The sequence below is a fragment of the Athene cunicularia genome, assembly GCF_003259725.1.
Source record: "Athene cunicularia isolate RWA chromosome 1 unlocalized genomic scaffold, athCun1 chr1_part1, whole genome shotgun sequence".
Lineage (NCBI taxonomy): Eukaryota > Metazoa > Chordata > Aves > Strigiformes > Strigidae > Athene > Athene cunicularia.
In genome coordinates, this window is record NW_020799091.1 from 121,276,333 (window position 1) to 121,301,089 (window position 24,757).

Consider the following 24,757-nt stretch of genomic DNA (forward strand, 5'->3'; position numbering starts at 1 on the left):
TTTTTTTTTTTTTTTTTTTTTTTTTTTTTTTTTTTTTCTTCTCTGTGTGTGTGTGTGCTGAATTCCCTGCAGATCCGGCCTGGAAGTTCCCAGCTCCTGGAGTTAAGCCTCTTTGTTGCTTCCCTTCGTTTGGGGCATCTTTGTTTTTCCCCCCTCCTGCTCCAACTGGAGACGGCGGTGAGTGAAGCGAAGGGGGCCCGGGGCCGGGAGGACGGCTGTGGCGGGCAGTGGGGTGCAGGGCTTTCCCCCCTTCTTCAGCCGGCGGCGGCAGTGGCCAATCTTTGTGTCAGAGTTTGGGAAGTTGGTCTGGGGATGCGGAGAAGGGGGTCTGCGCGGGGACACGGGGGACGTGACAAGCGAGGAGTGGAGCCCCACTGGTCCCTACCAGTACTTGTTTTCGCTCAGACAGGTGAGATATGGGGGGCTCGGCTGTTTCCCTCCAGCTTTTCCTCCTCGGTCGGTCGGTGTTAATGGAGGGCCCAGTGCACGCACACAACCGCGGTGCTCCGGCATTTTCCTGAAACTTCCCCAAAACCTTGGTCCGCAACATCCCCCCCGTCCTCTCCGCCGGCTAGTCGAGGAGGGACAGTGCGCAGGGGAGAGAGGGAGAGGGGAAAGCTGTGCAAAATCAACCCCAGATTCATCCTCCATTGCTCCAACTCTTGTCAAATCTGACGGAGTTTGCAGGCAAGACTCGTCTCCTGCAGATGCGAAGGCATTTCGGTGTGCCCTGTGAAGGGGCTGCTGCCGCAGAGAAAAGCGGGGGTGGGTAATCTGCGAGTAAAATTTTTGTCCTCCTCTTGTGCAACCGTACAGTTTTTAACCCTGGTGCAAGGATGAGGAGCAATTTGGGTCAGGGGAAGTTAATTTTCTCCCCGGCGGTGGGATGCTGTAGGATTTGTGCATGTGTGCCTCGCTGCTTGAACTGCAACTTTGGCAGGTCCTCTGGATGGTGACTGTAAATAGAAAATGTGCTGGGGAGAAAGTGGGATGCTGATTTTGTAGCTGTGTCTAAACCAGACTTTTTAAAGTGCTCTGAATACTTTGAAAAATAGTAACAGACTTTTAACTAGTACCCCTGTCTGGCAAAAAGTTATTTAATACAAACCTTGTATCTTTGGACACTTGTGCAACTAATTCCGGTACCCCAATTGTTATTACACTGTCATTGTGGGAAAGGCAGTTCAGATCTATTAAAGGGGTTTTTTTTGTCCTTGTTTGTTTTAAAGAAACTCTCTTGACCTCTCCACAACATTATGCGAGTGGGATAACAGGAATCCACAGACACACTCTTCGCCCGCGCATAATTCCCTGCATGTCTTAAATTGCTTGTTTTTCTTGGTGCCCAGTTCTCTTAATTTCTACATTACTACCATGGTGTCTTTTTGATATGTTCGTTTGCAATCTGCCATTAAACTTTCTTTTCCCATGGGCTAAAAAACTACCATGGAAAATATTAGAAGAATGTGGGTGTTTTGTAAGTCGGATTTTATCTTAATTTTCTTTTCCTTTGAAACTAACTACCTCAGTGTGCATACGTTTAGAGGAGGGTTCTTGCATATTTAGGCATATATAAGCACATGCAGACACTTATTTGATGGGTTGGATATTGAGGGTTATGTCTCGGGGAAGGTTTTCAGGGGAAACGCAGGGGTTTACAGTGAAGATTTGTTCTGTTCATTTAAGTGACCTAAAGAAATGAAGGTGAAATAACTTCCCATGCTAATAGGAGTCATTGTGGGATCTTCTGAAGTAAATAGGACAGTTAGGAAGAGCTGTGAGCTCCCTGCTGGGTGCATGATATTCTCTGACAATAGTTTTGTTCCATGTACTTTTCTTAACCCTCCCCTCCAGATACAATCACAGGGACTCATCCTGCGTGTACAATGCAGACGAGGTCCCAGTAGGTGTTTTCTGCGAGATTTAAAGTCAGATACATCACAGTCCTCCCTGCTGGTGTAGTTCCCATTGGGGAAAATGAGGCCTGTTCGTCTGAAGGGTGAGCAAGGGTCCTGTGCAGGATTGAAAGGCAAGTTTACTTTTCTCCCTCTCAGAGGCACACCCACAGGACCTTTCTTTGAGAGATACCCCAGTACAAGTAGCTGAATCCACACAAATCTCTTCTCTGCTTGGTGCAAAGAAGTGTTACAGGTGAATGTATGTGTACAAACTGGCATGTAAGTCTTATGGGTGGTCTGTATCCCTACAGTCTGGAAAATGCAGCTTTTCTGTACCTTGTCCTGACATGATACAGAAGCACAGAGTGAGAGCGTCTTAAAGATTGCAAAGTAAAACCCAGTGCTTGGTGTTTGCAGAGGTCTTTCCAGCCCTTTGGGTGTGAGACTCCCCGCTTGGAGTTTCGCTCTGTTGAAGGACAGGTGAATCATTGCCCAGTCCCCCTCACTCCTTGAAATTCTGCTCTGTCCTCAAAACTAAGAGCAGACAGATCCCTCCAAGCCTTCAGTACTCAACTGGCAGCCCCGCAGTGCTTTCAGGATGATGGTACTGCTCCTTCTACCTGACTAGGGCTGTCAGAGTTGACCCTTTGGGAGCCAGCTGGAGCCTTCTTCGGAGCAAGCAGCATTGCAGGTGGGGCTGTGAAGCAAGCAGCCTGCTTTGTCCCCATCCTCCCCAGTGATGCGGAGGGAAAGCTCCCTTTCCTGAGTTGAGAAAACTAGCCTGTTCAGGGCAGACATGAATTTTTGTAGTTTCTCATCATTGTTACTGAACAACCACACTTGACTGAAACACCACCAAGTCTACCTGCCAGTGCTTCCTAGCCTCTTCCTGAATCACACGTCCTCAGGAGCACAGAAACCTCGCAGTCTGATAACGTGCACAGCAAAAAAAACCCAAAATACCGACTATTACTTCTTCTACCCAGGCTGTGGGAGGGAAGATGGGTGGTAGGGCAGGACAGACACTCTTCAGCATGGGCTTGGATGTGGAAGCATTTGGACTGTGTCCTCAGCTGATTCACATGCCATGTGTGAGCTTGAAGAATTTCCTCCACAGCCCTGCGCCTCAGTTTCCCCATGCAGAAAATGGGGCTAAACCCTGAGAAATGGGGTGAGTGCTGCAGCAGGGCAGATATTGCCATCCATGTTGACTCTTGCCAACTGACTGGCACCCACCGTTGTGTCTCAGAGCAGAGCTCAGGTGCACCAGCGAGGACCTGCTCTGCCGTGCTGAGCCTCCCCGGGACTGCTGCAGGGGCAGAGAAGTACCTCTGCTCCTCCAGAATAACTCAGTTTTCCAGAAAAAGACAGGCTGTCTCCCAAACCCCGCCTTGTGTGCCTTACAACGGAATGGAGCAGAGGCAGGGAAGAGTAAACTGGGGACCACATTGGTTGTTTTAGCCCGGGTTGGCCTGCAGGTGGGTTTTCAGAGATCTGGGGTTCAGTTAGTCTCAGTTTAGTGGCTCAGCCTGTAAGAAGTTACAGAAGCAGTAGGCCAACTCCAGGTTAACAAAAGCTTCTTTGGCAATAAATAATGGTGGACTGTTCATTTTAATACCTGAAGCTGAGTGCCTCAGAGGTATGAGGCACTATTCCCTTGGACTTCTTCTATGTGCAATGATAATTTCATGTATTACTGCTGTCATGTTATGGACCAAGGCTTGCAAACCTATTGGTTTAAACCATTACCTCCTGGTCTAAAAACGTTGCAGTGTGAAGTCTACAGTTAGGATGGGATATCCCACAAGGAAAAAGCTCTCTTGCAAAAATCTTTGGAGACTTCCTGTTTCTGGTTAGACTGAAAACATCCTGAGGGAAAAACCTGCTGCTGTGTATTTTGGTGCTCCTGTGGTCAGCCTCAGTTTAAGAGGTTGTTACATATTCCAGTTCCTAGGCCATGAGAACAATTTAAGGTGAATAATAACTAAATGAATTGCAGGTCCTTAGGTAGAATGGAGGTGAATATCATCTTCCAGTTTTCTAAACGTACTTTGGTTAGCTGTTCAACAAAAGGTATCACAAGCATCTTTTTTTTGTTGTTTTTTTTTTTCTTTTAATTTCCTGGTATTTGCTTTAGTTCCTCTTGGCCCTGAATCATACGACATTGTTTCTGGTGCTTCATTAGCTGAACGTAGTGATTGAGGCCAGGTTTCTGGAGGGAATGCTTGCAGGATGGGAAGTCTTCAAAATTTTCTTTATATGTATATTTGTGCGTAAGAGGTTTTTTAAAATCTACTCTCCACAGAAGCGTGTGCTCCAGCAACACAGCTGTATGAGTGTCTGCGGGAAGCTAAGACAAAAGGAGCACGGATCCAGTGGAAGCAAGTTGGCTCAAAAGCTCAGAAAGATATTTGTTGCAGGGGAAAAAAAAAAACAACGCTCGATGCTGCCACAGGCAGCACAGGGCTTTTTCTGCATAAACAGGGAACAACAGATCCCTGCCCTGAGGATGCTGCATGCTCCTTTTATTAAAATGGCCTCTTCTTCCCTGCAAAAGGACAAACGGGGTGGGAGGCTCAGCTGTGCCTGTTGGGGTTGATGAGGTTGTTAGCAGAGCACCTGGCACAGTGCAGACAGGCTGCCTGAGAGGGGCTCTCAGGGCTGCCGTTGTGTGTTGTAGGAGCTCTTGAGTAAGAGGCAGTGCCAATTTATTTTGGCTCTGGTGGGATTGATGGAGGGAAATGTGCTTCAGGGAGCGTGTGGGACGTGCTCGAGCTTCTTCACCCTCCTTGCGGGCAGTGTGCCAGCACAGGGGTGAGAGCCAAACTTTACCCTTGCTTTCTGCTCAGCTGCTCCGGGGAGGCTGCTGCCCTGTGGCCGAAACCCTTCCCTGAGCTCCCCTTAGACATGAGGATGGTGACTGCACCTTGTTCCTATGCGGTGTGTTGGAGGCTTGCTGGGTGAAGTCCAAGCCACACCACAGTGTGTTGCCCCTATGAAAACCCACTGTTGTCGAGTTCACAGAGGTTTTGGGCTGTGGTGTCTCTATATATGTCTGTGAAAGCCAGATGGTGTTTTGGAAACCGGTCATTTTTCATTAACTTCTGTGCCCAGAGTAGGCAGTAAGTCTTTCACCCTGAGCCTGTGGTGGCAATACCATTCTGGCTCACTAAGATCCACTCTGGCAAAGAGATTAGCCAGCAGGTCATACTCCTGCGGAGCCACAGTCCTGGGGCCCTGCCAAATGCAAGGATGTGTTCACTGGTAGCAATATCAGCGAGTCTGAACAAGCTTGTGTGTCTAAAAACTGTGTGTACATTGGGCCCTTCTGCTGGTCTTTAGATGGTAAGAGTGGAAAGAAAAGGGTGTAAAGATCTCTGTCAGAATCGTGTTGTCAGCTTTCAGATACCAAAATGAGGTTGCTTTTTATTTCTCTCCTGACTAACAAAAAGACAGTTAGGCAGAGCCCTATGAATCAGTGTGTTGAGTTTAGTGTGATTAAAAAAGCTTGTGGTGATATAAACCTACTGAGGTAGTCTTTGAGAAATAAACCTTAAATGTGGATACGCTGGCCTGGAATACAGCATTTATATGCAAAATGCAGCTTCTTCTGATAATGTCACTGTAATGTATCCTGGTACTTTCAGGTAGAGCAGCTACCTTGCTTAGTGATGCTGGTGTTTTAGGACACAAGCCTGGGATGTGAAGAGAGCTGGGTTTGGTTCTCCCCTACACCACAGATTTCCCCCCAGCTTGGGGCAGGTTGCTCTTGGCCTCAGCTCTCCCACCTGCAAAACTTGTAAGTGGCACTTCCCTGCCTCCTTGTGGTGTTGAGGATAGGTCTGCTGGAGATGGAGGGAGACCACAGGTTTGCTGGCCCTCCAAAAACCTCTCTGATAAAGGCCCACGGGTTGGTTTCAGCAGAGAGCCTCCGTTGTGTTGGCAGCCCAGGGGGAAGCTCCTGCTGTGTCTGCCCCTGTGTGCTGGGTGGATGTAGCCTCTATAGGGTCTGCGTGATGCTTTTGGTTTGGAGGGTAGGCTGGGTGTGTGGCTGTAGAGAAGCCCCTCTCGGAGCGTGACGCTTGGGGAGCCTAGTGTAGGTAGTAGCATTGCAGCTGCAGCGAATTTATGGCTCCAGCCAGTGGTGGTACAGAGAGGCCATTGTAATCCTATGTACTGTACAGTGTACATCTCAACAGGCAAAGTGGCTCCTGGGTTGTTTTTTTTTTTTTTTTCCCCCTCCTCCTCTCCATCCTTTCACATCTAGCTTTATGAAGTTCCTCCCCTTAAATTGCAAATTTGGCCTTATCTTCAAAGAAGCCCTTTGGTGCCAAGCTTTTAAAGGTAGGGAGGAGGCGAGAGCTAAAACATCAAATCCATTAACAGCCCAGGTGCCAGAGAAAATGTTTTTTAAAACAAAATCTGAAACCTTAGTGTTTGAGTTCCAAAACTGAGATTCAATACAAGTATGGGCCTTGTCCCCAGAGAGTCACAGCACTGGGAATATGCTGGCAGAGACCATGGAGCGAGGATTCTTGTGCATGCACGCACACAAATAGACAATTATTTGGAAGCCAATGGTATTCTGGATGCTGAATAATAATTTACTTCATCTAGTGCTTTCTGCCCCAAGTTGCTCCCTGAGCTGTAGCTGACGTGGAAAGAGTTCTCATCGCTCCAGCCCTCTGCTGGATGGCAGTCCCCTCTGGGGCAGGAAGGTGGTGCTTGCTTGCACGTTCCGTGGCCGTGGGTGGTAAAAAGGACTAGCTGGCCCCTGCTGCTGTCAGTGAGAGATTGCTTTGGGCCCCCTGAATGGTGATAGGAGTGTGTTGTTTTGTTTTTTTTTTTTCCCCCCAGAAGAAAGCAGCTTGTTTGACAAACCCAAGCAGTGTCAGATTGAAGGGGTGGGTTTGAGTCTCAGCATCAAGAGATGTTTTCAAAAACATGCTGGGTGGGATTTTTTTAAAAACACCTGGGGTGACTTTAATGATGTGGTGGAGAGTCAATGAGTCTTGTGCATTGAAAGACTAGACAGCGCTCTCCTCACTTTTAAGTACAAGGTCACGCTTGGCGGGTGTGTGGGACAGTCTCACTGTCACCAGTGTAAGAGCTGCCCAAATTAGTCCTGATGACCTACTCCTGCATGGGAGCAGACTCTTTATTTCAAAAGTGGCTATCAGGCACATCTTGGCTTGCAAGCAGTTGAAGTGCACCTTCTAAGCCAGAGCCATCTGGGCAGAAGGAGAACAAGACAGCTAAATTATCCAGCTGTAACAGGGTCTGAATCCAATGAGGAGCACCTCATCACTGGCTGCTTATGGGGCCTTGAGGCACGGCCAGGCAGACCACAGCAGAGCTGTGGGACCCTGGTGGGAGGAGGGCTTGACATCTACTGGCTTTTGAGTCCCTGTGGGGACTTCCCTCCCCCTCAGCTGGCCAAGCAGAGTATCTATCAGGCTTATAGCTGTCAGCCACGTCTGGAGCTGGAGGCTTGTAGAGTGAGACAGGTCTGTGAGGAGCTAGAGCATGAAGGGCTCCTCAGAGAGGCATGACAGCTGCTCTGGATGCGTCCATCATTACAGTTTCATCACTCTGATGTTGCTCCTGGGGTGCCTGGGGCTGGCCTTGAAGAGCAAAAATGTCTTTGCTTCCCAGCAGGTGAGGAGCAGAGCTCCTGGTTGCATGCCAGCTTGTGCCTGAACACTTCTGTAACACTGGCGAGAAAGAGTCCATGGCAGCACAAGGGCTAGTTCCTTTTGAGGACCTTGCTGCCTCAGCTGCGGTGAACATTGCAAGAGTAGTTTAACACACTGGCACCCCAGATCCAGGCCCTGCCAGAGATGGTTGCCCAGCCAGCAGAGACAGGAGAAGACTCAGGGTCATGGTCAACTGTGCTCGGTGACCATGCAGCCCATTAGCTGGTGAGGGATGCTGAGAAAGGGGGGTTGGTACCAATGCACAAAGCTGGAGCTGCTGGAGCCTGAGTGTGTGTTCGCTGACCCTACTCCTCTCTTGGTAGGGTGTTGAGTAGCTAGTTTGGGTAGAGCAGTATGGTTTATTTGGCTACAGCAAGAGAAGCCAGCCCTGTATCTTGTAGGACGGGCGACAGTTTAGTACTGGGAGCTAGCTGTACTTGCCTGATACTCAAATATGCAATACAAGCTGTGGGATCCTGCTGACTGGTCATGAAGCCTGTTGTCTTTTGTGGGAGCAAGGGTAAACTATTTACACCATGTAGCAAGTTAGGCAGGAACATACTTGCTAAACATACAGTAGTCCAGGTTTTCTCACAACTCCCTAGACTGCAGATTTGGGGAGAAGGGAAAAGCAGCACAAAGAGAACAACATCAAGAGCAAAGTGGCAAAGCTGTGTTTATCGTTGATGCCTGACCTGCACACTACCCTATAATCTGTTTCCCCTGGGATAGCTTCGGACATCCCTAACCTCTGAACCACTTGAAAGAACCACGTTTAAAAAAATTTCCCAAACTAGTGACCAAGCAAACAAGCAAAAATTTCAGCAGCCACAAAAATGTGAGCATAACCCAGTTTTTGCATAGCTCCAGCGTTGAAGATAAGTAGAGGTTTCTTAACATTGACTCTCTGGATGAAGGCCTGAGAAAGACCTGTCATGCCATCTTCCCCTATCACTGTATTCCAAAACCTAAATTATTATTTGTATTACAGTTGTGTCTACAAGTTTTAACCAGGGCTGGGACCCAGCTATGTTAGATACCATGCTAACTTTTAATGGGAGATGGTTCCCCATTGTAAAAACATCCCCAGATGTAAAAACAGAGCATGGAAAAGGACACGTGTGCCTTGGGGTGACTCAGCAGGTCAGGACTGGAGCTTAGTACCAGCCTGATACCCAGTCTCATGCTCCAGCCTTGCCTTGCTCTTCAGAAGAGGAGGCCAAAGTTGAGCATTGCTACGGCTTGTCTGAGAGCTTTCTGCCTTGGAGCTGAGAGCTGTCCATAGCAGAGCCTCATCTCCCCCAGCCCTAAGCTCACATCAGTCAATAAAGAGTGACGTGGCTTCCAATGCTCCAGGAAGTGGTTGTCCAAACGGGGCACTTGGTGCTGCAGGTGTTGTTGGTAGCATCTTGCCTGCTGTGGCATGCCTTGTGTTGGGGTGGGCAGCTGGTCTTGCAGAGCTGAAACTCCTGCCTGTCTTCACAAGGCAAACAAGCAGGAGGTCTGCTGGAGTGCTGGGGGAGAGGCAGGTGGAAAGCAAGAGTGTGTGGCTGAAGGGGAAGGAAAGGAGCCAGTTATGACTTTAATTCTCTCCTGTCAGCTAGTTTGCAGTTGCGGCATCGTGCTTTGAAAGATAGCTGGGAGAGCAGAGAGCCAGTATAATAAAAGGGTTTCACTTGCAGCGTGCAATCTCAGGTAAAACAATCTCATTACGTAAAGACTCTGTGCCTTCTTTCTCAGGGGGTCTGGAACCGTGCTGCTCCTGCTCTGGAGGCACTGGCTTTCAGTGCACAAGCCAAGGATAAACTTCACAGATGCTGCTGAGGCCAAGTCTGTGGCTTGTGCTGTGGCCAAGGTGCAAGGGGAAATGTTGCTCACCTCTCCTTACACCATGGGGAGGTGCAGGAATCGGGGTGAGGAGCAGCAGGGTTACAAAGAGCTCCTCTTCCTGAGCAGGGAGTAACCAAAGCCAAACCCAACCCCTGCAGGCCACAGGTAGCCCAGGAGGGAGCAGCTGTGTGGGCGCCAATGGCAGGACATGAGCAAAACCTGGCTTGATGGGGTAACTGGGAATGATCTCTCAGGGGGGGATAGCGATGCTTCAGTGAAACCTGGACAGGTTCCTTCACCCCTTCTTTCTTGTCTGACTTTGTTTTGGGGAGCAGATGGGGATGTATATGTATCCTCTTCTGGCACCTGTTTGTAAAAAGTTGTGGGCAAACTCTCCTAGGGAGCTGCTTGTGGCCTGCTGTCTGAATAACAGCCTGAACTGCAGTCAGAGGCTTTTTGCTTAGAGGGATGCCTTGAAACATCTTGTTTGTAATGGCACTGTGTTGCCAAAGGCTCTTTGTGGCTGCCTTCTTGCTCTGCTCTGTACGGAGAGGGGCCTATCTGAAGCTGTACTCATCCATTTTGCAGATGGGTTTGATCTGCCCTCTGCAAGCTAAATAATTACAGAAGAGATCTTAGATGAGGTGTTTGGGCCTTTATGGTTTCTCCCTGATTCAGCCAGTGCCTTGAGAGTGGAAGAGTGGTGGGAGACACCAGACAGCTGCAGAGTTCTGGCTTTTTGTTCTCTGTTGGTCCCAGGTCACTGCTTGTTCATGAAGTACTACAAGGAGGCACCAGCATAGGTGTTGCCTTCGTTTCTGTTCAGCTGAATTTGGCAGGGTGTAGGATGGAGAAGGTGTCAAAAAATGGGTTTGTGCCACCCATCCCTCCTCACACATAGGGAAAATATCTTCCTCTCTCCTGGCACACACATCCCTCTCAGTTTTGCCAGGGAGGCTTTTTCTTTTTTTTCTCAGACCCCGCAATGGGGAGGGAGAATGGAATTTCAGCTGAGCCTGCTAGCGTGCCCCTGTTCCCTGCCTGTGTGCTGCCTCCTAAAGGATGTGGGGGCTGCCGCCAGGCCCTCACACCCCCCTTTTTTTCCCATTTTCTGTCTTTAATTTCCTCTCCTCTGCCTGAGGTCCCTGTGCCGCCAACAACAGTTACTGGGGCTGAGAAAGGCTTGTTGGGCCATATCCCGGATGCCCCTGTCCTTACTTGTTTTGGAGAAGGCTGATAAGGAACAACTAGGGGTGTCTCCCCAGGCGCCAGCCTGCTGTCGGAGAGGTGCTCCCAGCCTTCACTGACCTGGGGCGAACGCAGGGCGCTGGCATGTCAGAGCGGGTTCGGGGAGCCCTTGCCCGGGCAGGGAGGCTGCCTGCAGTTGCAGGCAAGGCTGCTGCCTCCCCAGAGGTTATTCTGGAGAAATACCATCCTTGAAAGGAAAGCCATGTCTCTCCTGCCCTTCTTTCCCCCACCCTCCCCTGGCTGGTGGATTGGGGCTTGAGGGGTTCAAAAGCAGTGTTTTCAAGTCTCCGCCAACGTTTCCGATCTCACAGCGTTTTGCAAACTGGGAGGGTTTTGTGTTGACCTGTCTCCCTACAGGCAGCCAAAGCAGCAGCTCAGTGGAGCTGGCAGACATGGCATGCACCAAGGTGCCAGCATCTGCAAGGGGCATGTAAGCACCAGGCCAAAAAGCCTCAGTGAGCTGTTAATTAGCCACAGATCAACAGCTTTATCTGGGAACCTGCCACTAGAGCATTCTGACGAAGAAACAGATGAATAAAAGGAGGTGGTAGATAAGGCTTGCAAAGGAAGACCCTAAAATAAAGATCCTTAGAAAGTCACGTATGGGGTGGACCTCAAGAGATTACCTCTGCCAGAGGCTCCTTGTGTGTTTTTTTTGTGAAGGTCTCCTTCAGGGGCTGCAAAAAAAAGACTTATTTTCCATGTAACACTTTTATAATTGGTAAGTAAGACCAGCAGAAGTTTATCTGTGGCTTTTACAGCAGAGGCTCTCCAGAGGCTTTGGTGGGGTACAAAGCCCCAGAGGCTGTGATAGATGTGTTCCCCTCTTGCAGAGGGAAGGACACTCCAGACAGATGTTTGTTATCAGCAAAGCAAAGTGGAGGAACAGACAAACTTCAGCTGGCAAGAAATGCAGAGGGAAATTATTGTTTCCCTGTTGGGCTTGCAGAATGAATTCTGGAAGCTGCTTTTTGTCCCATTGTTACAGTTTATGTTTATATAGCTTATCTCTTTCATGAGGGACTGTTAAATCCTGCAGCATGTTGTGGATGTGACTATATGAGAACAGCATGCTTTACCCATCCCAGGGCAGAGTGTGCCAACAGCACAACTGGATTTAAAATCATGGAGCAGCATTTCCTCAAAACTGAGGAGTGTTTTTTTTATCCTAAAAGAGTTTGTTTTTTTCCAAGCTAAGAAATGGTCAGTAATTTCCCTGTTGGTAATTCTGAGATTGTATTTCTCTTGTATAGCTGGATTTTCCCAGTTACTACAGGAAGGAGGAAGTCCTTATTCCTTTCCACTTCTAACACTGTGTTTGTAGTCTGTAGCAAGTGACAGTATTTAATGTAATTTGGAGGGTAGGTACTGACTGGGCTGGTCTACAGATGACTGCACTGAATAGTGAAAGTTTTTTCTAGGGGTATTTTGTACTATGGGACAGTCACAGACTTCCCTTCTCAAAGAAAGCGTTGACAGTCTCTGTAAGCAATTAGAGATAAATGTCCTTGAGGCAGAGGATGTCTTTTTATTGTGGTTTTGTAGAGTACCTAATACTGAGGTCTTAAAGGAGTCCTTGTGAAATAAGAGAAACAAATACTCCTTATGTTCCTTTAGCAGACAGTAATGTAATGATCTTTGGAAGATCCAAAGAATTTTAAATATTTTTTTTTTCCCCGGTAGACAAGTCAGCAAATGTCAAGAGTTTGCTATGTTCTCCCAGACCGCTGCTGGGTGAGTCTCTGGAGAGGAGGATCCAATCTTTTCTGTGAAATGCCTACTAATCTCAAGCAAAGGTGATTTTTGCATTAAAAAGACTTTCTAAATTCATAAATCAATTCACAGCACAAAAACGTCTTAGTTCTTTGCAACAGAGGAAGAAGTGGACTTCTTGGCTTGGACTATTGCTGGGGCTTTCAAGAATTTCTTGGACTGAACAGTGTATGTTATGGAGAGTAGACTTGCTTCTGCTCTGCTTCTCCTGTTGTCACCCCCCAAGGCCTAGAGGCTAATGTCACTGTTTCTTCCTGGTCTCTTTACGGCTTACAGTTTTCTCCAAAACTGACTAAACATATAAAACAAGGTTTGGGTTTGGGGGTTGTTTTTTTTCTTCCCATATTCTAGGACAGACACTGACCACAGTCATGTATTTGTTTTTCTCCCTTACTTCCAAATGCAGTCGCATGACAATAGCCTGGAAAAAAAGTACTGGAAGTGATTTGTTTCCTTTTTTGGGCTGCAAGGAGCGGGTTAGCATTTGAGTGAGGAGGCTGGGAACTCCAAGTCATCTCTTCCAAGGGTGAAGGAGGTTCAAATGGGCACCAACCTGGTAAAAAGGGAAGTACTGTAGACAGGCAGCCTTTTAGGGGCAAGCACTTCCATTGCTCCATGTGCAGAGCCTCATGCTTGGGGCCCCTTTTCTCAGCTGGCCCCAAGATGTTATTTGCTATTTACGTAATAGTGGTCTTACACAGCCTCTGCTAAACAGGCTTTGTCTGCCACTGGCACCAGGGATGGGCTAGAAGAGAAAGGCTGCCTCCCGTATCAGGCTTCTTCAGAAGTGGGTGACTGTTTGCTTTCCTTAACAGATTGCTAAATAGAAGGTGGTGGGTGGTGTGGTCTTTCTTATTTATTTTATGTAGGATGTCATGACAGGTGGATATTTTAAATGTTGTCCACAGCTGTAGAAGCAGATTGCTTTCTAAATCAAGTTGACTAGAATGGAGGCATGGGAGCTGGTGAGGCACTGGGTGACCTGCAAAAGAGGAAAACCTATGCGAGTACCAGTTGGCTGCATTCTGTCATCTCTCTCCCAAGGAACAGGAAAAGAAGTATTTTGCAGACAGAACTGGGAGATATGTTTTCAGTGTCTGGATCTTTGTGTCTTGGGAAGTGGTATCCCTGTTTACAAGGGAGATGAAAAGCCCTTAGGTGAGACAAAAATGACTATGTGGTTGCTGCACTGGTCAGAGGGGTGGTCATTAAAATCTCATATATTACAGACAGTGAAATCTTGAAATTTAATCGATGGTTCAATGGATTTGGTCTTTATAGGAGAGAAATCAAAAGCAAGTGAAGCTTATGCATACTGGAGAGAGAATACCATCTGATAAAGGCTAGACCAGAGGTAACGTTTTCAAATAGCAGGAAATTTCCTTAAAGTATTTATTTATTTATGGCTTTGTCAAAAAATTTTCAGCCAGCTGTGTTTAAAAATATAACAGTAATGAGATACTTAAAAAAAGGAGTTAATCTTTCCCCGTCTTTGACGTGTTGCGGAGCACCAGCTGTAGCACAAGCGAGCCCTGGGGAATCAAAATTGCATAGCCCTGCAGCCTGCGAGCCAAAGTCACACCTTGGGAAGCCAAACCCTGGAGGGAAGCCCCAGCCTGTGGCAGGTCACAGGGATGCTGAAGGGGTGACCCTTTGGCCATCCTTCAGGGGCAGCAGGTTCAGCCTGCCCAGCTCTTCAGAGGTCCCCAAATCTCTCTGGTTTCTGCAGCCCCCCAGCCACTTGTCCTCAGGGCAGCAAGACCCAGTTTTGTCTGTGCTGCTGGGAGGCCTTGAACTGTCTCTAACGCCCCCGATGGGGAAATGCTGGAATGAGGAGGAGAGGAAACCAAATGCTTTTGTACTGAGGGAACAAAAAACATCCTCTGCATGTCCCTGGGTTCAGCTGTTACAGACTCTCCAAACTGGACTGGTTTTTTGTTTTGCTTTTAAATGCTTCTTTAGCCAATGTGATAGTTTTTAATATTTTTTTTTTAATTTTTTTGGCTGGAGGGTGTCTCTTTGGGAGACAGAGCCAGTCCTGGGCTCTTCATTTGGCCCATCCAACCTATCCACAGAGCAAGCACAAGCCATCTCCTCCAGGCTCATTTCCTCTAGGATTCCCTATGGCTTTGCAATGGCCAAGCCTTTGTGTTTGGTATCGAAGGCAGAAGGGCCAGCAAGAGCAGGCCAGCTGTGCTGTGTCCTCAGCCCTGCTAACGGGGGCTCAGTGTGGTCTATGGGAAGTCCAGGAGGGCTACAGCTATGTGAGCGGTGAAAAACATGTGGTGATTAGCAGGAAACTGCTTTGAGGAAGAAGATGCCTCTTTTGATGATGGTAGGGAGGCATGGTGGACTGTAAAGACAAAGCAAGTTAGGTTTGGTCCTCAGTGGAGGAAATCTTATCTCCTCTAGGCCTGCTGGTTTCAGCTTCAAGATGACATATTGCAAGAGAAAAATCTCATCTCCCAGTGTTTCCTTTTTCCACCACTGGTAGCTAATCAAGATTAATTTTTAATTACTTCCCTCTACTCTCTCTGCTTCCTCTCCCCCTGCCCCACACATGCCTTTTTTTTTATACATTTTTTTTTATATGCATTTGTTTTTGGCAGGAGTTGAAACGCAAGAAGTGTTTGGACCAAGATGAAACCAGTGGAGGAGCATGTTGGGCAGTACAGTGCTTTGTTCTGAGTTCGGGGGGAGAAGAGGGGGAAGCGAGGGGGAACGGGATGTCATTTCCCAGATGGGGACCCTGCCAAAGATGTTTTTGCTTCAGAAAGCAAAGAGCAGTTTTTGAGGTTATACCAGGTTTAACCCTTTGTTGTCTCACTTCTGCTGTGCAGGGAAACACCAAGGTCTTGGACCTAAAATGGGGCTCTGTTTTATTATGTGGCTCAGGTGACCTGAATGGTCTCAAGCCAAAGTCTGCTGTTGTGACTAAGGGCTAACCACAGTCGAGGTTCTTGTTGGAAACTGTAATGAGTGGATGAGAAATCCGTGCTTGCTTATCAGTGAGGGTCCAGAACTAATGTGCTTACTGTTTGAAAAAAAAATAATCATGTTGACACTGCCGAGCTCTGCTTCAGCTGTTCCCATCGCGGGGCAGGGAGTACATTTGCCTCGTGATGTGCAAGATGCTTGGGAAACACCTTGTCCTTTGACCAAAGAAGGCCTGCACTGCTGGGACCAGGGCAGCAGCAAGCCCCAGCCCAAGGTAGCTCGTGGTTATTCTGGGGACCGCTGGGGGGGGTCACAGTGCTGGGTCCTCTGTTTTGAGCCAGTCTTTAGTGTGAGAAAATAGTGTTGGAGGGTAAAGGGGATAGAAGACCTCCGTAGGCATGTGCTGCTACATTTGTGACTGCCTTGGGCCATAAATACTGCATGGTGTGTAGGCTGCTGATTTAACTGCCCTGGGGCTATTGCACAGGAGCAAACTGAGGGTGGGGATACAGGAGGGGAGCAGGAAAGGGAAAGTTAAAGTGACTCTGTCTCTTCATTAAGATCTGTTTCAGGTTGTAAATACTTGGCAGTCAGGACTCCAGAGGAGGTCATGTACCTTCTGATTAAAAAGACCCAAGGGTTTTGGTATGTGATGTTGGCTGTTTGTTGCTGTGGAGGTCCAGCCTCTTCAATCCAAATGGGGTTCTCCTGGGAAGGTCACCCTCTTCCCTCAGAGCTGGAAGGGACCATCACAGCAACTAAACCTGCAAGCCCCTTCTTCATGAGGACCAGCAGTCTCTCTGGCCCTCTGATCTCACAGTCCCTTTTCTCTAGCTAGGGGGATAACAGCTTTCCTAATCCCCCCATGAACCTCCTGAACATGAATGCAGTCTTCAGCTCCAAATAAGGTGTCAGTAACTTTGGGCTGGAGACCACAAACTTCCTCTTCCCAGCATCTTTGGCTGGAGTGTGTGAATTTTTGGTCAGCTGGCTCCAGACATGCCAAGGGTTGGTTATAGCAGCACCACTGTGGGTGCATTGGTGGCCAGTGACTAACAGAGAAGTGATGCATCTAATGCTGGCCTTGAAACATGCCTTGTGTCTTGCACACTTCTTTCTAGAGAGCCAAGAGAGGTCTGATCTGTAGGAAATGAATATAACATCACTCTGGTGTCACCCATCAGGATGAGGTGGGGAAGAATAGGAGCATGCAGACAGAAGATGCATGTGCTGGATTGCCTGTGATGGCTTCCAGCTTTATTTCTGTGACATGTGCAATCTTGAATGTTTTCCCATGGATGTCAGTAGACCTGGCTGGAAATTCCATGTGCACAGCTTACAGCACAGCATGCCTGAACTTCATATTTTTCATCCCTTTTCTTGGACCCCTTAAGTCAGCCACATACCCTTTCCAGCAGTCTTGTGAACCATGGGTGGAAAGCACTGACGGATGGACAGGCACTTGGGTGGGAAGCAGAAGACCAGGGTTTCCCTTCACTTGGGGTGCCACCGAGCACCCCTGTTTTCAGGGCTGGGATCAGCTGACTTGCCCTTAGATCTGTGGTGTGTTTAGGCAGAATCTCTGACTCCTTATAAACACAGTAACTACCACCACAGACTTCTAGGGACTAAAAACAAGCACGATACCAATAGCTGTTGGGTATTGTTCATTATCACAGAATCAACTAGGTTGGAAAGGACCTTGAAGGTCATCTATTCCAACCATTAATCTAGCACTGACAGTTCCCAGCTCCACCAGATCCCTCAGTGCTGGGTCAACCCGACTCTTCAACCCCTCCAGGGATGGGGACTCCACCACCTCCCTGGGCAGCCCATTCCAACGCCCAACAACCCCTTCTGCGAAGAAATACTTCCTGACATCTAGTCTAAACTTTCCCTAGCACAGCTTGAGGCCATTCCCTCTTGTCCTGACGCTGGTTCCTTGGCTCAAGAGACTCACCCCCCCTCTCTGCACCCTCCTTTCAGGGAGCTGTAGAGGGCCAGGAGGTCTCCCCTCAGCCTCCTCTTCTCCAGACTAAACCCCCCCAGTTCCCTCAGCCGCTCCCCATCAGACCTGTGCTCCAGACCCTGCACCAGCTCCGTTGCCCTTCTCTGGACACACTCGAGTCATTCAATGTCCTTTTTGGGGTGAGGGGCCCAAAACTGAACCCACTCATGGAGGGGCGGCCTCACCAGTGCCGAGTACAGGGGCAAGATCCCTTCCCTGTCCCTGCTGGCCACACTATTTCTGATACAAGACAGGATGCCATTGGCCTTCTTGGACCCTGGGCACACTAATGGCTCATTATCAATCCCCCCCAATCCCTCTCTGACTGGCAGCTCTCCAGCCACTCCTCACCAAGCCTGTGAGGACTTATCTTGGAAGACTCCCTTCAGCCTGGAGCTTGGCTTCATTTCACTTGCCCAGGTGGTCTCATGTGTACACGTCTGGTGCAAGAAAGTGTCCGGTGAACCCACGCAGGCTGCTGTACTTATACGGATGCAGGTCTGCAAATCCTGTGCTGGATGAAAATATTTTGAAGGCGTGAATTGCTCCTTGTTCCTCTAACCCGGTGGTGGGTCTTCCCGTAGGAGCTCAGCCCCTTGGCTTCCCTAGTGCCTGCTGATGGGCTCGACAGGCCCGTGACAGCTGATCATGGAGCATTTGCAAATGGTGCCACACTGACTCTACTACTTCTCCTTCTCTGTTTACTTAGTTCTTGGCAGCTGCATGTTTGAATGTTTGCTTGACAAACGCTTTCCCTGGAGCTTGTGATTACAGAAAGTTTAGTCTGACAAACCCCACTGAATTATCCCGTTCTCGTCAATAATCTCTTGGTTGCTGTCTTCCTTAACCACAATATTTTGTGTGTGGTGCAAATTCGTGTTTTTTCCCCTTGTTGCCATCAGCCTGCCCCTCCCTGCTTGGTTCAGTTACTGAGGCTGTATCCCCAGGATGCTGACATCTGTATTTTACTAATCCAGAAATCCTGGGGCTACCAGGAAGCCATACAGATAATAACACTGCATACCTGTCTTGGCACCTTTCATCTGAGAATCTGAAATTGTCTGACTCATGTTCATCTGGTTACTGCTTGTACCAGCTGGGGTTTACTATTCCTGCTTTTGCAACCTGGGAAGCTGAGACACAATGTAGGGGTATGTTTTGTCCAATAGATGAAGGAACGATTTCAGAAATGTGGCATCATAACCTCCATGACTATGAGTTTCTATTTCTCTTTGTCTTGCGATACCTAATTTTCCCACAGAAGGAAGGAGATCAGAGTGGGTTGGCTGGTTTTGAGCAACACTTTTTTTGCAGCAATCCATGGCTTTTTTTGGCACCTCAGTAAATTCCACCCAAGAACAAAAAGGCCATTGCAAGATTTCTCCAAGGTAAGTTGCCTTCCTTGGCTGCAGTCAGGGGTCCATAATGCAGTTCAGAGGAAGAGCAATATCCAAATATTGTCTCTTGTTGTCAGTTTGATGGTTTGGATAGATGCTGAGGGACAAGTGTTTACAGCAGGCCCGGGGAAGGGAAAGGTCTTGCTGTGTTTCAGGGGTGGTAATGAGACTGGTGAGAACATGTCTGCAGGCGGTTGGGTGGTCAGCCTGGACTGTTAATCTGTCCAGCTGCTGCCCTGTTTTGGATGAGGTCCAAGACCAGGTAGGACACTGGTGCTTTTCTTACTGCCTCCAGACACAGCTGAGGACCTTCTAAGCAAACCTGGGTTGGTTTATGGTTTTGGGTGGAAACCACATGCAAACCACGTCAAATCACTGGATTCTACCCCAAACCAGGCAAAGTGCATGGGCTTCTATTTCATTTAACTTGGAAATGACCGGGAGAGGAGAGGGATGGAAGAAAACTTGCATGGATCCAGCACTGATGTAAGGCCATAGGTGATCTGTTCCTAAAGCCTGCGAGTGCCATTCCCATGGCTAGACCAGACTGGTGAGGACAAAATAATACCTGAGCTGACATCCCCTGGGAGCTTTGGTGTAGGAGAAGGGATATTTTGTCAGAAGTCCTCCCAGAAAGGGACAGTGGAGAGGGAGCAGGGGATAAATAAATAAATAAATAAATAAATCAAGAGAAGGAGGAGGATTAGTGTGAATGCGTGGCCTCAACGTATGTAATCTCAGCCGAAGTGATGGGGAAGTTGGGTCGGGGTTTCCTGCACTGTGGGCGCCTGGAGCTTTCTGTGCATGGGGAATAAGAAATCCTAAGAAAGAAACGGGGAGAACTCCAAGACCCAGGAGGTAAAAGTGTATTTTTCAAGTGTTGCATCAGAACACACTGATTTTGCCTGGGAGGGAGGTCAAGCATGTGCAAAAAAACCAGTCCACCTCTCTAGGAAAGGAGCAGGGAAGAGTGATGCCAAATAGCTCTGGAAATGTTGCTGTAGGCTGGTCTCTCCCCTCCACATCCACACAGGACACAAGATCAGCACCCGTACATGCAGACCCTCCTGCGGGCATGCACTGGGGCTTTGTAACGGAGCTGTGCTCTCCCCTTGAGGCCAGGGCACCCCCAGCTCCCTGCCCGACCCCCCTTCTCCCCTTCCCCCTTCTCCCATGTGCTTTTATGCCTCTTGCAAGCAGCGTATGCCAAATCCGACTTCACAGCTGGCTCTGCTCCATGTGTTTGTTTTCTGTGCCTGTGCGGCGCTCGCCAGCTCCGCTTGCGCCGTGGCTCAGAGGTGGAGGCGGCGGGGGGAGAGCAGGGATGGTGGGGAGAAAAACGGGAGCAGGCTGCTGTTGCTTTCCAAGCCCTTATTTGTTTAAAGCTTAAGCCTGTTTGAGAGAGCCTTTTTGGAGTGAGGGGTAAGTGGCAGGGGTGGGATGTGCAGGAATGGAGAAAGTAAACTGTGTGTCAAGGAAAGCAAACTTTGCAGCTGGAATTGCTGCTGGTGCTTGTTGTGAGAAGGGCACTGGCTGTGGATTTTGCCAGCATGTCTTAATGGCTAACCAGGGCATGGGCAGGTAAGCCTCCCTTCCTAGAATCTGAGGCAGCAGCTTTTTGCCATCCTTTTGTTGTGGAGCATCCCCTTGCCAAGAGTAGTACTGGCCTTGCTCGTCTCTGCAGGGTGATGTGAGGTCTTGCTCCATCTCCTGCCCGTGTTTGGGTTGTTCTCCTCAACTAGATCATCATTTCTGGAGAGGCATATTTATTGATGGGATGATAAAACGGGGCAGGTGACATGCAGACACAATCTTATAAAAGTGCAAGATGTACGTCCATCTCTTAATTTCTGGAGCAGGGGAAATCTGTCACCCATCCCAAGACCCTGCTGTGAGTGTGTCCCCCATCATTTTTCACTTCCAGGTGGGTCCTGTGGGATTTTGGAGCAGCGTGGTGACTGCTGGTCACGTCACAATTGGCTCAGTCTGTCTGGGTGCTGGTTCTTGGCACTGAGCCCCCACACCCCACCTAGGCTTTTGGCACTGGCCAATGCGTTTTCTGTGGACAGTCATTTCTGTCCCTTTGTTTTGCTGGCCTTGAGCTTCCTCTTGTGTTTTTTGGAGTAGTGACACGTCTTACAAGGAAGATTTGTCCCGGCAGAGAGTCCTAGAGGCTTTTGACCTGTTCCCATAACCAAAATGATTATTGTTAGTGAAAAGCATGTAAGTGACAGCTATGGAGAGTAAAAACTCCCATTTATTCCCAAATTTTTAAAAGGGGAAAAAAAACAAACCCAGCTTTTAAATACCATCTTCAAAGGACAAGAAAAATGGGCTTGTGCTCTTTTGCATCCCAGCAACAAGTCATTGCTGAAAGGAGTGCAAACTAGAAGGCAGTTTCTCTTTATGGTGGTGATGGGGATGTCTCTAAAGCCAGCCATCTGGGGATTAAACTTTGTATTGACGTTACTGGCGAGCACTTTGTCCTGTCTCTTTTGTATGCTCTTCTGGATTTCGATGTCAACTGTGTTAAACTAGCCTCGTGCTTGTTAATGCAGTTTCTGGGCCTGCTCCCATTGAAGTCATGGCAAAGATCAGGCTGGTGATGGAGGCAGCAGAATCAAGTCCTCTGTTAGGATCTTCTGGATATGTTGCTTTAGCAGGTATTTCTGCTGTGCCACAGGTTGTATTTAATATAAGCTTGGTCAGTTTTTTACTGCAACTGTTGTAGGTGCCCCTGCTCTTCAAATATACACTGTAAGAAAAGCTAGGAAAGCTACCCAAGTCTTTGCTGTGCTCCAACAGGAAAATTTCCCCCTTGCAACTTCCCCCAAGGAAGGCTTAACAGTGTCACTGGCAGTTTCTGTGGGCTTTTCTGGTTTGCTGGTAGTTTTTGTGTGTTTGTTCCACTCTATTATTGATCCTAATTGGACATGGAGAAGATTTTTCTATTGTTCCTAGACAAAGATTTTTTTTCTTTTTTTTTTTTTTTTTTAATTTGGTACTTAGAGATAGGTTCATACTTAAGCATATAAAGAAGTGGTCTTCTCTCAAAAAGCATCCATAGCTGCTGTCTCTCTGGCTTGTGATCCGCTCTGCAAACAGGACCTTAAAAATCCTGGTTCAGAGGTGGCCGTAGCTGACAGACACAGCGAAACACTCCCGGGGCACTCCTGCAGTGCTTCATACAGATGCTGACCAGCACTGTTTGTCTGGTGTACCTCTCCTCTGTGCTTTGATTTGTATTATATGGATTCTGCTTTTCAGAGAGAGGAGTGTTTCATCTGGTGGTTACCAACATGAATGGACACTGTGATATTTATTGTCTGTCCTGTTGCAAGCCTGACCCCATCACATGACGGAGACAATAAAATGGAGATGGGTCCCTTCAGGGCAGCTCCATGTCACACCTTTGGCATGATTTGTGTTCTGCCTTCCCCGGGGCCTGTTCCTGACCACTGGTCCAGCTGCAGAGAGGCCACAGGGTGATATTAGGTAGCCTGGGATGTGGGATTTATAGCGTTGCTGCCACATCAGTGGCGAAATGCTTGTTTTGGTCAATCTGGGAGTGTCCTGGGAGTGTGCAGGGTGAGGTTTGGCTGGGTGTTTGTGTTCCCTGAGAGCTGCTGAGGAAAGCAACACAGAGCAGAGCTGAGTGAAAACAGTTTTGGAGAACATCCTGCTCTCCCTGTGGAAAAATGCTGTTTTGCTGGGACCAGAGCACACTGTTGATTAAACCATTGACTTAGAGCAGGATGGAGTTTCTGGTGAGAGCAGGAGTGGTTTTGCTGCTATCATGAGTAACCCACACTGAAACAAAGTAGAAGAGTGGTAGCTGGGGAGAAAGAGATTGCCTGAGATGTGACAGCCCCTGCTCTGAGGAAGGCAGGGCAAGGACTTGAGCCTGGGCACACATGTGGCAGTTGAGCTGTGGCATTGCCTGCTCTGGAGCAGTGGGGATAAATGCAGTGTAAGGAAATTGGCCAAAATACCAACTCTCCCATTCCTCCTTTTTTCTTGACCCCCTCATCTTAATTTAATTTTCTTGCCTGTTCCTTTCTGCCATCTTTATTCCCCACTTTCCTTTGTATCTCACAGGGTTTTTGCCCGTCATCACTTTCCCTGTTTCTGCCGGGCCTGCCTCCTCTCTGACCTCTCCCTAATCCAAGAGGCGATTAAAGCCTCAACCTCAGACTTCAAGTTCTGAGTTTTGGAGGTTTTTTTGTTTGGAAAGGATGAGAAGGGAAAAACAAAAGCCGTGCCCTGACTAATGTAAACTAGCCACATCTGTGCCTGTGTGATGACGGCTCCTGGTGGGAACTGCCCATCCCTCCCGGCGCTCTCCTCCGCTGCAGTTGCTGACAGGGAGGGGAACAACCTGACACCCAGCTCGTGTTGGTGCTGTGGTGGAGTCCAGACCAGAGCCAGCAGCGTTGCCTGATGCTCGCTGCCTGTCTTGCAGGTCCCACAGCATCAGCCCCCAGCAGAGCCATCCCTGAGCTTCCCTTGCCCAGGTGCATCCTCTCCTTCATTCCCAGCTCCTTGCTACACGTTTTGCCTCTCTGTCCAAACAGGAAAAGTTGTAGATAGATAAATTTTGTTTCTACTTGTATCAAACATCCTGAAGTGAGTAACTATTCTAGCCAGTGGTGTGAAGTCTCTAGGACATGAGATGGTTTTCACTGTGTTTAGCACAGCATTTGTCTGCAGCTCTGTCTGCACTGACACTGATCTCTGGCTTCAGTTGTGACATAAATGATAAAGTGGGTATTGTTTTAATATGGCAAGAAATAGGATGCTCCAGGCAAGTAATACAGTGCAGTAAATCCCCTGCTTCTAAGACCAAAGGTGTGTTTTTACATCACACTTGTGTCAGTGGGTGACCCCTTTCCTGCTGCCTCCTCTGATGAGTTTCTTTATCATGAAGATGCAACGTTGCCCCATTTCGAAGCCTCAGATAAATCAGACTTTCTTGCTGCACCGTGAGCTGAGTTTGTAGCAGGCATGGGGCAAACTGAAAACACCCCAGAGTTGGTAACGGATCTCCACAAATGTGTGGCTACATTGATGTGGTTTTCCAAGGGAATCCTGACCTTTTCTCCTGACACGAACTTTGGCATGAGAGTAAGTTGAGCTGCAACCTTCTGTACGCTTGGTTGGGGTCTCGCAGGACCTTGATACCAGCAGTTCTGCTGATTCTCAGACATGTGATGCTCAACCGTCGTGGATGCACAACCTGCACCCCTCGGTGAGTGCTGCAGGGGTGCACTCCCTTTGGGAGTCCTCAGCTCTCTAAATTAGGACGTTAGCTGGGAGGCTGGAGAGTCTACAGGTGGATCAAGGATTGAGAAAGCTGGGGAATGCAGAGGAAAAGTTGGTCTAAAGTTAGGCCAGCCCTCCCAGCTTGGGACTGAAGTTGTACTGAAAGGTTTTGACAGGAGAGGCATCCTGTCCCAGCTGTAGGGGCAGCCCCAACGGCTGCTGTGGGCCGCTTTCCCCATTTGCACACTGGGGAGAAGGAGCCAGAGAGCAGCCAGCAGCTCCGGGCTTGTTGCAGCAACAACATCTGTTTCCTAGGTGCACTTTGTTTCTGAAGAGGCTGCGCAGCATGCTCCATCTGCGCCCTTCTTTTTTTTTTTTTTTTTTTAATTCACTTGTGCCGCGTTCAGCAGACAAGGACAGAGGCTCTTAAGGGAGACGAACGCTTCCCTGGGAGGACCCTGCGCCAACCTCCGTGCCAGCGCTGGCTGTTGGGCTCTTTGCACCCAAAGCAGCCTTGTCAGCATCTTGACAGCTGGCCGGCTGCATGCTTATTAGTTGCTACTTTCCTCTTGCCCTCCACCTCTCCTTCGCCTCCGTAACCACTTCCATCCTCTCCCTTCCCCCTTCCAGCTCCTGTTTCGCTGGCCCTTCGGGGAGCCCCCAGCCTCTCCAGATTAGAGCTCTTCAGGGACTTGGTCCTTTGAAAGG

The 24,757-nt window shown here is 48.6% G+C and overlaps 1 protein-coding gene across 2 annotated transcripts in view; it reads left to right on the plus strand.

The window, feature by feature from the left end:
* The first annotated feature begins 29 nt into the window (after positions 1 to 29).
* Positions 30 to 24,757, plus strand: part of BOC (BOC cell adhesion associated, oncogene regulated) — a 60,927-nt gene continuing 36,199 nt past the window's right edge. Inside the window, exon 1 of one of the 2 annotated variants that reach the window (XM_026855207.1) lies at positions 30 to 177. The gene's annotated coding sequence lies outside the window, so the exon portion shown is untranslated. Of the gene's footprint in view, positions 178 to 4,663; positions 4,713 to 24,757 lie in introns of those variants that run through there. The other variant, XM_026855175.1, reaches the window with a different exon arrangement.